This window comes from Nicotiana tabacum, chromosome 2 (assembly GCF_000715075.1).
Source record: "Nicotiana tabacum cultivar K326 chromosome 2, ASM71507v2, whole genome shotgun sequence".
In the NCBI taxonomy this organism is placed as follows: domain Eukaryota; kingdom Viridiplantae; phylum Streptophyta; class Magnoliopsida; order Solanales; family Solanaceae; genus Nicotiana; species Nicotiana tabacum.
In genome coordinates, this window is record NC_134081.1 from 62244675 (window position 1) to 62257643 (window position 12969).

The following is a 12969-nucleotide window of genomic DNA, read 5'->3' on the forward strand; positions in this document are numbered from 1 at the left end:
ACCCTCATTTATCACTCACAAAACAAATAAACACGCATGCATCTTAACCGTTGATCCATTTGGTCAACGACTCCTATTTAATCCTTGATTTTTCTTTGATTTTTAAAACAGCCGCCCAAAGACCCCATCTCCACCGTTCGAACCTCATAATCCAATGGCCATTAAAATTCTTTCTAAAAAATCCTAAATGCCCAAAATTCCAGGGTCGTTGATCACCAGATCCAACGGCCCATATCCTATCTCCTAAGCTTAACCTTAGAAACGCACCAATACCCCCAAAACCTAAATCGTTTGTCACCTACCCAGCCTCCCTTATTTCCCTTTCTTATCTGTTTTCTCTCGCCTACCCTAGCTCCATCAATCAACAGACCTTGCACAAATTAGTGCAAGGTCGTGAAATTAACCTCAAATCATCTCATTTGTCCCCCATATCCACGATTCTCACTGAATCTTTGCTTGTTTCATCATCGAACTTCAAATCTCCCAAATCTAAACCCTAACCCCAGATATGAAACTTCAACTCGCTAGATTTTCTTCCGTCCTTTCTAATCAAAGCAAGTATTGGATGTTAGCTGGATACATTATTGATATTCGACACCCAGAGGTCGAATGCAATGACCGCTAGGTATTAGGGTTCTGACCGGTGGTTTCTTGTGCTTCAACGTTCAGCCTCTCATATCTCTCCACTCAAGTAAACTCAAACGCTGATTTCCCCTCTGTTCTCTCTGATTTTAACCGACTATGCTCACATCATTAACTCATCGTCACTCTCCACTATCTTAGTTTGAAATCTGAAACTCTAAGGCCTTAAATAGCACTATAAATAGGGCCTTTAATATTTTCATCAACAACAACCTAACACTAAACACACATACAGTCACGAACACTAAGCACACAAAGACACTAAGAACATTAGGGTTTCTGGTCTTAGCTTTCTTACTGTGTCCTCTCTTTTTTGTCGAGTTCTTTTGCTGGTTCAAGATCGAATGTTCTGGGATCTTGAGCAACAAAAAGAACTCGTTTGGTCAGCTACCCTTAAGAAGGTCAGCATCTTTCTCTCCCTTTTTCTTTTGTTCATCTCTCTGAATGATTTAGATATGTCTAGTTAAGTTTTGTAGATTATAATTATGTTGTATGTGTTTGACATGTTTAATATTTATGCTTTGTTAGTGTGACAACCTTTTATGGTCAGCTTGTTCTGTTATGATTCTCTAAAATGATAATCGATTAAGTCATTGATAATTGTTGATCTTTGTTCTGAGTTTTCCTACAGTCTCCATGCCTGAATTCTTACATGTTTATGTTCAATACAAACTTCATAGTTCTCAGTGACTTGCATTAAACTCATCTCTATCTTATTGCACTTCTGTAATTTTGTGAATTTTGGAAGCTGAGTTTACTACCTGATAGTTATGACTGAAATGAAACCTGAACTAAGATGACTTATATCCCCTTGCCTTTTAACATTGAACCTAAACTTGAAGTGTCTCTGCTTGTGGTTGTCCAACTATTTTACTGAGTTACTACTATAGTCTTTTACTTTGTTTTAGCTATCATTATTATTGAACCAATCATGCTCATCTAAACTTCATGCCTTTCCCTTCACTGATGATTTTGTTGAGACTTCATCTTGTTTCCCTGCACCTTACTTGCCTTATGGTTGATTTCATTATTTGGTAACCTTAACTGATATACTCCTGAAAATTCAATATGTCCATGTCACTTAAGTTGAAAGAATTTAAGTGATTAGATACTTTCCTTCTCTACATCTATATTTACTAACTCTGAGGGTGATATATGGGCTATCACTATGACCTTTTCATGATCATACTCAGCTGTTATAGGAAACTATCTTATTTGCATCAACATGTCTCCTTCTCCTGAACCCTTTTGTTATATATATTCTGTTAAGGTTAAGTTATCTTCCCCTTAATGTAAGTCATGATTTTGTTTGGATAAAGTCAACTGATAATTATTGCATAACTATGTTCGTTTCTCCCATAATCATGTTGAGATATTCATATACATGTGCAATTCAAAACTTGTGCAGTACATCCCTGTCATTAATCTTTTGAGCCCCTGTTGATTTTGTAAAGTTTGCATGCATCTATATTTAACTTATCTTCCATGAAAAAAGGACTTAGACACTATGTTATAATCAAGTGACCCTTTTAGGAGTTGAAGCATGATCACTTCATACCTATATGTTGAACTAGATTTATGTTTGAGTTTGAACTTGTTTTGATGCAATGTTTTCCATCTCCTTTTTTTACCAATATGTTGATTTAGTTATGTAATTGGTTCTATAATGTGTAAAGTTCCTCTACCTACATGCGATCACTATTTCATTTATTTTGCCTATGAACAATTGACTGAATGTTGCTAGCCTCCTTGCTTAACTCTGTAACATCATGTTCTACCTTAAGTTATGCTCAGCCCTCCTCCTTATTGTTAACCTGAAGTTGAACTTGACTCTCAAGCCCTCCTCCTTATTGTTAACCTGAAGTTGAACTTGACTCTCAAACCTTATGAAGCCTATTTGTTGATATTATCTGAATACATTGACTTGCTAATACTGTTAGAAGCATGACCCTTTTGAGACCTTAGGGGTGCCATGTTTGAACCTGTCGTCACGATGAGAGCTTAATCCCATGATCTTGATAACCTCTCTGTAACAATGGCTGACCAGGACTTTTGGTTTGAATCTGCATTGATGATCTTTAAGGTTCCAAGTAATACTATTAATACCTGTTTGAATATGTTGTGCCTTAATGATTCATTCCTATAGCAGTATGATTATGAAACTTCTTTTTTATCTATATGTATTCTGAAGTCAGCCCACCTTTAGGTTTACTTTATATGTGTTCCTTATTAAGTATCAAAGTAATTTGTATTCCCTTGTATTATTTTCATTCAGAGGAAAGTATATATTTTGTGGTAGGTAATACCTTAGTACTTAGTTTGTATTGGAAGGACCTCATTGGAACTTAAACCCGTAAGGAAAATATGTCGTCAGTGATTAAGGGTATTTAGGAGCGGAATTCGACTTTAGGTTGGGCTACCCTCTCCGGCACAAGTATTGCCCTGGGCCTTGAGTCCCTTGGGAACTTTGAAGTGTCGGGGGATCCAAAAGGAGCATCGACCTTAAGTAGGGCTCCCTCTTTAGCTCCTAATTCATTGACGCATCAAGTTCTTTAAAGGTTTAGTTATTAATGATAACGAAAGGTTTCCAATGTGAATTATTTGCTAAGTAAAGCCACCACATTAATATATAATTTTCTCTACCATATTAATCTTATTCTTGCTTTAATTATCTGTTTGTGTATTTGTCATATGCATCAAAGTATGATCTGTAGTTAGAACACGCTAAATATATTGGATATATGTCTAATGACCTTCTTATTTTTGACATGTACATCTGTTTGGGCCCCTGCGTTCATCATGAACTCAGGCCCTATTCCAGCCTTATTGCATCTCGTCGAGGAGCCAAAGTCAGTTGTATTCGCATCTCTTTACTGTTGGGCCTACCTTCTTGAGGCCCAATCACAAAGTCCAATCCTCTTTCCCTCAACTCTTTATCACTTACTATCTCGTTAGTATAGCTTACTATTTCTGTTAGTTTAAATTAATGTTAGCTACTAGAAATAAGGCCTATGGCAACCCTTCTAAAATCGTTACAGTAGATACATTAACCGACCCTATAGGGCTACTGAGACGGTTTAGGACTCGTTCCGGGATTCAGCGTTACCATAGGTCATTGGAACGGTTATTTGTAACGGTTGCAAAATCGCTCCCATATAGGGATATTATAACGGTTATGAAACTATTGCATCAATCTGTGGAACAGTTATAAACCGTTCTAATATATTTGTGCCAATGCTATTTTAAGGCTATAGCGACGGTTTTTGTGATCTATTGCAACAGTTATTAGGGGATGTTATTATTGTTGCTAGGTCTATTACAACGGTTATATTGTCAAGTAATTTCATATATTTATAGTTTCAGAATGAGGAATATTTCCCATGCAACAAAAGTTTATACACCATAACTTATATAAACTACAAAATAACATTAAAATATCCAACTAGTTTTATCCATAGACAAAAACAAAATATGAATACATTGTTTGATCAATAATTCAAAGTTAAAATAGATGAGTTTGCATACAAAAAGTTCTAAACTAAAATGTTACATCTCGCATTTCTCGTACGTTAAAGTTTCGTCTTCAGTTAATTGACATAGACTCGGGAGATGAGATTATCTTGAGGTTAGCATATTTATGCTATTTATAACAAGCAATAAGTAAGTGCCACGAAAGATAAAGGGTACACGAATTAAAGAAAATGAATTTCATTGAAAGTTGTCGATTTTGGATAATATACGGGCCGAGCAATAATACCTGATATTTATGAACTAGTACCATACAAAGTACCATATGACCATGATAGTATGATGTATAAAGTGTATTAAAAATAAGTAGAATTTTAAGTAATTTGAGATAATTCTTAATTATGCAGGTAATTGGTTAATTATCGGGTAACAGGACATTACCTAATTACCTAATAAGTGGATAAAGATTAAACTTTCCCACCCCTTCCCCACGTGCCAACAAGCCACATCTCAAAGGAATGATTCTTAGTCATTCTTATTAGGTGGCAACCTAATATGCCAAATACAAGGCATTTCAATTCAAAGAATTTACATACAAAGATACTACAATGACAAGTGGGGACGTTAGTCATTCCGATGAATTTCAACAAATTCATTCTCAAGATACTACAATTAGATTTTAACATTTCCATACCAAAGATTCTACCGTCAGAAGTGAATTCATTTAAACTTTCAACAAATCTCATTCTCAAACACTACAATTAGAAGTGGAGGAAACGTTGGCCATTCTTAGGAATTTTCAACTTTTCATTTTCAAACACTTGAATCAGATTCCAAATATTATATTAAGCAACGTGATTCTTCAACCAACCCAACGAGAATTATTGAAACTTTAGCAACGTAAAATTTTACGATTCTAACGGAGCACGGTGCAACCTTTTTCCACGAACATCATACGGATTTTTTCCCACTCCGGGTATGTTAAGGCTAAGCCCTTCTTTCATTTTGGCATGATCTCGTAATTACACGAGTTTGATAACGGAGCATAAAGAAAAATTCATATCCCGAAATTTACGTATATTTTTCTAGTTTTGTAAGTTACAATATCTCTTTATCAGGACTTCATATTCATTTGAGTATTTCCTTTATCCAGTCATGAGAGCAAAGAGTATACATATACAGTATTATAGTAATTTCATTACCATCGAGCTATAACCGATGGGCAGGCCCCTATTGGGCAACCTCTGATCAGATGGTAAGTTATATACCGATCCTACTGTGGCCGAGCGCCTATGAGCGAGCCCAGTTGGTCGAGATACAAAGCCTAGTATGGCCGAGTGCCTATGAGCGAGCCTACTACGGCAGAGCAGTTATATATATATATATACCGAGCCTTATAGGGCCATATATGTATACACACCGAGCCTTATAAGGCCGGACAACTATTTTACTTGCTAAAATGAGAGAATAGAGTCAGTATCAGCAGGTGAGTATACCTTCAGATTATCTTTGACCCCCAGTTGCTTTCAGTTATTATATTATCAGTTCAGTTTCAACTTTCAATATATTACCTTACATACTCGGTACATTATTTCGTACTGACGTCCCTTTCTGGGGGCGCTGCATTTCATGCGTGCAGGTTTAGGCAGACAGACGGGTAGACCTCCTCAGTAGGTGTTGCCCGAGTTCAGCTTTATCCGTAAGCTCCCCGTCCTTCGGAGTTGCCGGGTCTAGAAGTTTTGTGTACATCTTGTGTATATATGTAGATAGGTTATGGGTAGGTCGGGGCCCTGTTCCGATCACAGTACATCCATCAGTAGAGGCTTGTAGACATATCCTGTCAGCTAGTGCAATATGTTGGGATTGTAGGCCCTGTACGTATATTTTGTTGGCTTGTCAGTTGTAGTAATTATGACGGCCTTGCCGGCCGAGCTTTATGTTGACATTTAGTCAGCGTTAGTCTCTATTCAATTTTATATTTTGCATCGCACATTATCTTGTAATGTGGCCCATGGCCAAAGTATGACATTACATGTTCAGAGTCTCTTAGTCGCAAGTGGTACGCAAGGATAGGTGAGGCACCGGGTGCCGGTCTCGCCCCCAGACTCGGGGCGTGACATAAAATACCCTAGAACATAATAAGAAAGTCTAGCAACGATCAACAACACTCATGTAAGGTCTTCATCACTGCTTTCACCTGCAATCCCTGTACCTACAAATGACGATCAATAAATGATTAAACAAAGAAAATTTTGAGACATTTGAATCACAAGGTAATTGATTCGTTATCGATGATTTACCTACCAAAGTTGAATTATATTTACTGTCACAATTCCTTATGTAAGAGGAACAACAAGCTAAAATACAAGCAACCCATTTGAAGAGTAAAGAGGCTAACAAGAGATGAAGACTTGCTCCAGTCTCTTACTATAACCAATTTGACAACTCAAAAAATTTTGAACTCTCCAAATTCTTAAAATTTTCGGCAGAGTCTCCTTTGTAATTACGACTATCCCAAAAAGTTTAACCTGCTCAAAATATCATTATGCCATACATAAATAATCCTAATCATTTGTTATCCCAAAGAAGAAGCTAACTATTTTCTAACTTTCAATATCTCCATAAGACAACTGACAGGTTCTATATTTTCAAATGACATTAGTACTCAAAACCTCCGACTCCATTTTAAAGCAACTCAATTCCAACATAATACCAAAATAATGAAGGAACACAGAGAGATACACAGAGATATGGTCTCAACTATAGAGCGATATAGATTAAAAAAGGGAGATGCCATAAAGATTATCCAAAAAAATTAAAAATGGAGGAGATTACACAGAGAGATATGGACTCAACTACAGAGATCTACATGTACATGAAATATGAAACTTCCTCAGCTGCAAAACAATTTACATTTACTTCTAAACTGAAATTAGGTCAGTCGACCATGCAAATCTTATATAAATTACGTGTAATAGATGACCGAAAGATAATCATATTGAAAGAGAAGGCATATTAAACTAAATCAGGAAGATGAAGAAGGATACTATTACCAAACCAGTAGCATTGTAAGATAAATTATACAGCAAAAAGGAAATCCATAAGCATTTGTTTATTTATTGACAAATATATCAATATGTTTTGTTTAGAGCACAACATGAGCTCATGCATAGCACACCATCAAAAACAAAAATTGCTTATCAACGGGAGGTCAAAATATTAAGCTACAGTTGTCAGGCCTACAACCTGAAAAAGAATATGAACATACATGTATACACAAGAAGACCAAAAAAAAGAGAGCCAGATAGCATTCGTAAGTTAAGAACAGAATATTAAGGTAAGGAAACAAATGAATATCTCTTGGTATTTTGTATATGCTTGGGGGGCAAAACAATACTAAATGGAAATGTAAAATATAGCAAGCAAAGATAAATGAGTGAAGGATAACTTCTATCAATAAGTTCATTGCTTCCTAGCAACAGTCGGAGACAACATTGTTCCTCAATTGTAGAAGCTGTTTTGGACTCAAAATAAGAAACATTAGCTTATCTATTCATGATCCCAACAATGTTTCAGCTTTACCAAAAGCCTATTACTTTTGTTTTTAATATCCTCATCATCCACTACTAAAGGCAAATGCAGTGCTTTAGTTACATATTCATATAAACCCAATAACTTAGGCTCAAACTTGTTTATATGTTAAAATATGTACAAAAAAGAGAGAATGAGTTTCACATATTTAATTTGAAGGGTTAAGTAGGCATTTTATTTGGCCAGGTATTACACATATGGGATCAAGTTCATTTTGACAGTAAGCTATTTCCCAAGAAGGTATGAGGATCGCAAAAAACAGATCACACAACAACACACATTATCAACAACTAAACATCCTTCTAAATATTTTAGGTCATATAGGCATGAGCTCTTATGTCTATCAGTTACTTAGATGACATATGATTAATAAACATATAGATTCAAAGTTCAAGTATGACAGTTTGACATGTATTGACCTAAAGATAATGTTTCCAGCATTTGAACTAACTATTACAATTTAATGCTTGAATCTAAAAGTAAGATGAACTTTCCTAACATACTTATCAAGTAAACCTCAAGTTGGTCACTTCAGTAGGAAGGTGGCTGTCTAAGAAACATAGAAGTTCCCTATGGTCGTAGCTTAGTTATTTCAATCAGATTTTAGTTAACCTGCAAGCGACATAGAGCTTCACATAAAAAATAATTGAGGTCGTAGAAATCACAATTTCAAGCACAATCAGAAGACATGCACCAGTGTGTTGAATCTCCATTCAATCACACTACATCGCTCAAATAATCTCAAAAATAAAAATAAAATCAATTGAATCAGGTAACAAGGAATAGTAAAACTGAAATTTTTATAATTTGATTATCCTAAATTTATATTAGAAAGAGTTTAAGAAAACTTACGATGAGGTAACATAGAAACTATATCTCAACAAAGTTCACTCCCTCTGGCCTCTCAATGACAGACTATGACAAATAAGGGAAAAAGATAAGATTTACGACTGTCTCAATGCTAAATTAATTGGTCAGACCATCTTCGATAGTCATTAGAAGTGTCAGCAGGTCAGCAAATCGTAAACATATGCTTATACATTAATTAGATAGACTATTGGCTCCTTCATACAAAGTCTTCAATTGAGTCACATTGAACGTTTTAGCTGAGCCTCCAGAGCCATTAGCTCGCTATAACTTTTATAACTGAAAACTACTAAAATAGAAAGATCCAAGAAATGTGAGCTTAGCTAAAACCTCTTTTCTACTTTTGACCACCGACAACCTAATCGATGAACCATCGTTTTAGTTTCTAAAACGGAAGAAGGGATTTTCACTCCACCGAACAAAATGACAGATAGACACCCCATAAATCAAGAAAACTCCAAAATGTAATCTTTAACAAAAATGCAATTAACTCAAGAAACCTAAACCAAGGAAAAGAAAAATGGGGCTATGAAGAAATGGAAACTAATTCAAAGGGAACTCACAATCTTTCATAAACGAGTGACAGACATCAACATTGTTTGTCATATTTAGCAGACATCAACATCTTAATGACAGCAAGAGCAAAGAGAAAGACTAAGTAAAAACTTGAACAAGAAAGACGGTAATAGATCTCTAACGTAGATTCGAAGCTTCAGTAGAAAATACTCACCACTTTAAGGAAGGAAGAAATTCATAAGTTTAACAAGAAAGAATGAGAGCTCTTCGATTTCCAACTTGTCTTTCGATTCTCTGACCATAAACTCTAACAAGATTTGGAGAAACCCTAAAGGATTAGCACGCCGACGCCGCTGCCGCCAGTGATGGATGGTTGTTTAATCTCCTAGTAATTTCTGGAAGAACCAACAGAGGTGTAGGTTTGGAAGAGAATATCGAAGGGTCGGTCTTAATTTTGTGAGTGGGGCTTGTACTAAAATTTGGGGTTTAGAGTATTTTATTAGATATAAAAACTAAAAACTAAAATATAAAATCAGATTTTGGGCCCCTGTAGTTTTAGCGGATGTAGAAAAATTGGGTGAAAAATTCCTTTGGGAATTAATGACCGTTGAGATGGCAAAAATTTTTTATCCAACCGTTACCGTAGATAGAATTATTGTCACGGTTATGAAAATTGTTGCCATATAAACATCTATTGTAACGGTTTTTATATTATTGCAACGGTTAGGGTGCTAAAGTTTATATTATTGTAACGGTTAGGGTGTTAAAGTCGTTGCAATACACCGTCTATAGCAACAGTTACTGATCCGTTGCAATAAAAAGCATTGCCATAACCCAATTTCTAGTAGTATATGTCTTTGTTGTTGTTTATATATCATGTATATAACACTCATATATTAGATCTCATGCTTTTCTTTTATACTTTAATATCATATAAACTTAGGCAAGCCTTAAATAATATAGGATTTAAAAGAAAAATTAGTTAGAAGTAGATCCGTAATCACTAATTATAATCTGCTCACAAATTATTATATTTTTCACTCACCCATCTTTCCACTTAGCAAAACAACAGCTCTATTTCAAAAATGAAAATCAGATCTCTACTTCATTTTCAAAAGGAAAATCAGAACTTCAAGAACTGTCGCCTTTAAGAAATTTTCGGCAAATAACCTCTTCTTTGAAAACTCTCAAAATCTAAGGTAATTATAGGCTCACTTTCTTACAAACCGTCCCTTTAGAGTTATGTAAATAACTATCCCCCAAATCAAAGTATTTTCATAACTCAATCTCTTTTATAAACTTATAAAATCTAGACCACTTATATGTCAATTTCAAGACTCTTTTAATATCTCTTATGAACCTCTTCATAAAATTATATCCCTTTAGGACCCCGCATTCTTTCTATTAATATCATACTTAGGTATACAGTAAGCAGCATTCCCTATCGCTAGTCAAAGCATTTTACAAATAATTGATCCCAAACTTAGTCTAAATCCTATGGAGCTACCTTAGGTAGATTTTAAGGGGTCCCTAACACCTTCCCCTTAGAAGAATAAGAACTCTTACCCATAATCTCACCGGATAGCAGACTAATAATAAGAGCATGACTTAGTAATCAAATAGGTACCCTAGTATACCTTTAAATATTAGGTGGCGACTCTCTTTCATCAATAACAGAGAAACCACAGGTTGAATCTTGTCTTGACTAGTGCAAATTAGGGTGCAACAACATGGCGACTCTACTGGGGATACACACTTAGGTTCTTACCTTAGCAGATTTAGACTAATTTGGCTTCTAGATTTCTTTTTACATTGCTTTGATTATGATCGAAATTGGAATTAAATTCTTACATGCCTTATCTGCTCTTTACAATTGTCTGCTCACTTTGCTATATTGCTGCTACATCCTTGTTTGTTACTGCTTTATATACAATGTCATCACATCTCTTCCAATCGAATCTTGGACGTACACTATCACACACAATGGCACGCGAGGGTTGTCTTTTACACCCCTCCGAACCTTCTTTTCAAAACTCTCTAGTTTCTGAGAATGGCTTTGCTAGGTTAACTGACATAACTTTTCGCAGTTCTCAGTCCAATTCAAAAGTTGGAAGCACTCTACTCTAGTAAAATACGTCATACTACATAAACCCTAGGTGAGTTGGTCCCAGGCACCAATACACAATTAGGAAAGCCACCCTGATGTCAACGGGGTCATGTACCCAACAACATAATTTTTGTGGAAAGACAAACAAACCTGACAAGACATTTACGGATCCGAAGCAAACATTTATCCAAATATTTTTCTTCTACCCACCTCAGAAAAATGAAAATCAACCACAACATCCTTGAAATTAGCATGATAATGGGAGCACCACATAAGCTAAAACGGTGGTGGAAGAATATTCCTCGGGAACACGGAGATGAAGTTCGGATGCCTTTAGGGATATTAACTGCATTGATGAACATCAGAGCAGACAGAGTACTCACTCTCTTGTTGATAGAATTTTGGGATCTAGTTAAAGTGGTATTCAAATTTGCCGACTGTGAGTTGGTACCGATATTGGAGGAAATCACAAGTTTTATGGAGCTTCCATTCAATGGAAGAAAGCCAATGCTGCCAGTTATAATGCCCGATTATCGGTTCTTGGATGCTTTAGGTCTTACTATTAGCAGAAGCCTCAGAAGTATTGAGGACGGAGGTGTGAGCCTCGACCAGATGTTAGACGGATTTGGGCACCGTGAAAGCTGCGAGTGGTATTCAGGGGAGTTCCAATGTGACCTGGAAACGTGGGAGAGTCTCAGGCCTATCACTTTCACAATGGCACTGTTGGGATTATTGGTCTTCCCATAGCGAAGGGGATGTATCAACATCAACCTGTAACTAGTGGCCCTGGAAATCTTCCGCAGCAATCTTCAAGCTACTTTGGTGCTGATAGTGTTGGCCGAGATGTTGAAAGCCTTATCTTCATGTGAACGGGGATACAATTTTTTCAAAGGATGCAACTTGCTGCTTCAGATTTGGGATACTGAACACTTCTTCCAGTGGGATGCCACTGTCGACTACTCCGTGGGTGTCAATAATATGATCTGCATCCATAATGAAAGAATATGACACTCGATCTCCCCACATGGGCAAGAAGAATGGAGGGAAACACTGACCAATCTGACAGGAGAATGGATCAACTGGAAACTCTCTTGGTTAGGTGGAAGATCAATCTTGAGAACTCCCCAAAAGTACTTCATCGGGTTGATCGGATTAGAAGGCATTTAACCATACTCACCTCTGCGGGTCCTCGGACAATTTGGCATGATCCAAGATATGCCTCTGTGGACAAGGACGACGCTGTAAGAGGATGACTACAATTGCCAGATTCCAATTCCCAGGACAAGGAAACTGCAAGAAGAGTGGAATGACCTGGTAACAACTAGATTAACGAAGAAGAAGAACTGGCCCGCCCGAGCAGAGAGGGTAATGCTTGGTTAGAGAATATGGTGGTTACTTTGCAGATTTACCATAAAATCCTACCACATTATCTTGTGACCACATCAATGCATCGTCAGGTGGTCTCGGGATGCATTGACCATATGTTGCCACCGGCTGAAGAGGATGATCGGGTAGTAGAATGCATCCAAATAGAGTCAAGCACAGAACTAGAAGAAGATCTAGAAGAGGAGTCTTAATTCAATGATGATGAGGAAGAGTTTGAGGAAGAACCGGAGGAAGAACCAGAAGAAGAGAAGGGTACAGGAAGAAACTCAGGGGATGGTTATTAGAATTGGTTGATTTCCCCTCCTTTCCTTACTTTGTACCTTTATCCCCAGTTCTCTCTTTTACTTTCCAAAAGGGAAAATTGTCTAAGCCCATACAACTCTATGATGTAA

At 36.5% G+C, this 12969-nt stretch overlaps 1 long non-coding RNA gene across 1 annotated transcript; it reads right to left on the reverse strand.

The window, feature by feature from the left end:
* Positions 1-6066: 6066 nt before the first annotated feature.
* LOC107830256 (uncharacterized) lies at positions 6067-9561 on the reverse strand. The gene is made up of 2 exons (XR_001658113.2): positions 9299-9561; positions 6067-6322 (listed from the first exon to the last, which is right to left on the reverse strand). It is a non-coding gene; the product is annotated as an uncharacterized LOC107830256 (long non-coding RNA).
* Between the last annotated feature and the right edge of the window lie 3408 nt (positions 9562-12969).